This window comes from Macaca mulatta, chromosome 12 (assembly GCF_049350105.2).
Source record: "Macaca mulatta isolate MMU2019108-1 chromosome 12, T2T-MMU8v2.0, whole genome shotgun sequence".
Taxonomy (NCBI): domain Eukaryota; kingdom Metazoa; phylum Chordata; class Mammalia; order Primates; family Cercopithecidae; genus Macaca; species Macaca mulatta.
The window spans coordinates 4,015,561-4,018,600 of record NC_133417.1 but is presented as its reverse complement, the minus strand read 5'-3'; the positions used below and the strand labels follow the sequence as shown (position 1 = coordinate 4,018,600).

General features: G+C 47.2%; 1 long non-coding RNA gene across 1 annotated transcript; it reads right to left on the bottom strand.

The window, feature by feature from the left end:
- Positions 1-311: 311 nt before the first annotated feature.
- On the bottom strand, positions 312-2,829 carry LOC144333295 (uncharacterized). The gene is made up of 2 exons (XR_013401840.1): positions 2,698-2,829; positions 312-1,302 (listed from the first exon to the last, which is right to left on the bottom strand). It is a non-coding gene; the product is annotated as an uncharacterized LOC144333295 (long non-coding RNA).
- Between the last annotated feature and the right edge of the window lie 211 nt (positions 2,830-3,040).

Here is a 3,040-nt window from a genome sequence, read left to right as displayed (position 1 = left end):
TTATTGCCTAAAGCATAATAGTCATAAATTCTAAAATGAATGACTAAACATGTAATAATTTAGGCATACAGCACCTGAAGGGAAAACTGCCAGTATGCTAAAATATTGGATACAGATGCTCAAAAAATATAATGTAGCATTCTTACAATGCATGTGCTTTTAGCATGTAACTTGGTGAGTAGTGTTGAGCTATATTTGTAGGAATGTGTATCTTGAATACTTTAGGACACCACTGGAGATGTGTGCTTGAGAGGTATAAATACTGAATGTTCTTCTCCCTTCCTTTAAATGAAAAACATTAGCTCCCTTGATTTTTATTTTTATGTTTTGAAGTGGACTCTCACTCTTGTTGCCCAGGCTGGAGTGCAGTGACGCAGTCTCGGCCCACTGCAACTTCCGCCTCCAGGGTTGAAGTGCTTCTCCTGCCTCAGCCTCCCCAGTAGTTGGGATTACAGGTACCCACCACCATGCCCCGCTAATTTTTGTATTTTTATTAGAGATGGGGTTTTGCCATAGTGTCCAGGCTGGTCTCAAACTCCTGACCTCAGGTGATCTGCCCACCTCGACCTCCCAAATTGCTGGGATTACAGGCGTGAGCCACTGCGCCTGGCCAGCTCCCTTCTATAATGATTTATACAGTTGTTTTTGCTTTTTGTTTTTTCGAGACGGTGTCTCACTCTGTCGCCCAAGCTGGAGTGCAGTGATGCAAATCTGGGCTGACTGCAGCCTTCACCTCCTGGGCTCAGGTGATCTTCCCACCTCAGCTTCCTGAGTTGCTGTGACTAGACACACGTCACCATGCCCAGCTTTATTATTATTATTATTATTGGTATTTTTAGTAGAGACAGGGTTTTGCCATGTTTTCCAGGCTAGTCTCGAGCTCCTGGGCTCAAGCAATCTCCTGGCCTCAACCTCCAAAACTGCTGGGATTACAGGCGTGAGCACCACATTTGGCCCATTTTTTTTTTTCTTCCAGGATTAGGAGTCGACTTTCAGAAAATCCTTCAACCTTGCAAGCTTAATTTTCCATAAAAGTATTCCTCTAGGATAAAAACAAGGCACAAAGAAGTACGTGTGGACTGCAGTTAAAAATTTTCAAGAAAACTTAGCTTAGGAAAGTTGACATTTACAAAGAACAGGAGGCCCGTTCAGTGCCTTCTAGGCACTGGGAATGGCGGTCTGTGGGCGACCCTAACATGTGCGGCGTCCTGAGACGTGATCGTGGTGTTCACGCTTTTACCGAGGGCTTCCCGGGAGTACCAGAGGCTGTTCTTCTGCAGTCGGCCAGCCAGGCAGCAGCTGCTGGAGAAGGAACAAATAGCAAAAGACAGATGTACACGGTGTTATTGTGACAGAGAGGTTAAAACCAGGGTCACTTTGTTCTTACAGTTTTAAAAAACTAATAATGAAGTCCTTAAATATGTTTAGGATTTCAAAGTAGTTGTGGGTGTGTCTGTGTCTCTAGCTCCCGTTCGGGTGCTTCCTGCGAAGAGAGCTCAGAGACACCACCTTTCCTTGATGAGGTGACAGTGTCTGGAGAGGTGTGAACCCCGTGGTGGGGGGATGACTGACCTGGGGTGAGGCTGGGTCAGTGTGGGGATCCAACCCCACTCCACATTCCTGTAGGGAATCCACAGTTCTAAGTCTTTATGATAGGGGTAAAAATAACCTGGAAGAGGTGTTATTTTTTAAGAAGTAAGTGCCATGCTCTTTTTTCCTCATACTTTTCCGTGTTTAAGCAGCATTGAAGGATAAGGCACTAGTAGCATGTTGTTTTGGAAACAATGTTGTTGGTTATTTTACGTTGAATATGGTACTAAGGTTGCCTGGTAACAGAAGTTTTCCTTAAACAACATGGAACTCTGTTGAATCTGTTGCCCCATTGGCTGAGCCGTCTGAAATCAGTGCAGTAGCAGCTGAAGAGGCCTCCTCCCCTTGGAGGAAGCCGCTGGATTGGCAGGAGGCACCGGTCTTGATTTGAGGGAGTGAGGCGCCTTTGCAGGGACCCCACGTGGCCCCTGCAGCTCTCTCCTGCCCCCTGCTGGTTGGCCAAGCAGCCTTGCGACAGTGTGCTCAGTGTGAATGTTCACTGGGGCAGGCCGAGGCTTTTGTTCCAGAAACACTGACTTCAGAAACGGCCGGCTGTGTGTGTTGAGCATGGCAAGAAAGACTTACGTGTGTCTTAAACCTCTTGAACAAAGCAAGTTGATGTTTCAAATGCATCTCAAAGGCTAATGACTTTGCTATGGTCAATATTCAGGAGAAAAGAGGGTTTGATGAAACAGAAAGACAGGAGTGGCAAGTGACATGCTTGTGCCCCGTATGACTAAGCGATGTCCTGGCCGTTCCACACCACGGCCTCTGAGCAGCCAGCCTGCAGATACTGGGTCAATTTAGATATCCCTGATCTCTGCAGAGGTTTGATCAGGTAGCCCAAGAGCAGATAAACACAAACGCTGACTGGAAACCCTGGCACACGGAGACACTGGAAACAGCAAGCTGCTATTAACATCATAGTAAGAGACAGTCGCCTGCTCTCAGGGGTGTCAGTTTCTTTTGCTTCTAGACGTTCATCTGCGTTACAATACAGTTTTGCTCAGTTTATCCCCATTACTCCACTGTCTTCGCCGTTAAAGTCTCAGCCAGCACTTAGCTCTGACACTGCAGGAGTTTCACTGTGCGGCTGACCAGGCCTACCTGGCTTGGCTGTAAAGCAGGTGAGATTTTCCGGAAGGCAGTGACGAGAACCCGAGGCAGGAAAGAGCATTGCTGGTCTACATACGGCAGTGCACCTGCAGCAGAGCATGTACGTGCACGTTCAGGCTAAACAGGTGTAGGAGAGAAGAAAACCACCTACAATTAGTCCCTTAAAATGCCACACACCCAACCCTTGAGACCCTAGCACATACAGTAGTAGTGGTCTTGGAGATGGCAGGTGTGCTGAAGTCTGATTTTCTCACTTAGCTTTTCCAGCAGCGTTTTCCTCATCTCTAAGCTGGGCCTAACAACTGCCACGCGTAGATTTGTGCATGGAACCGTG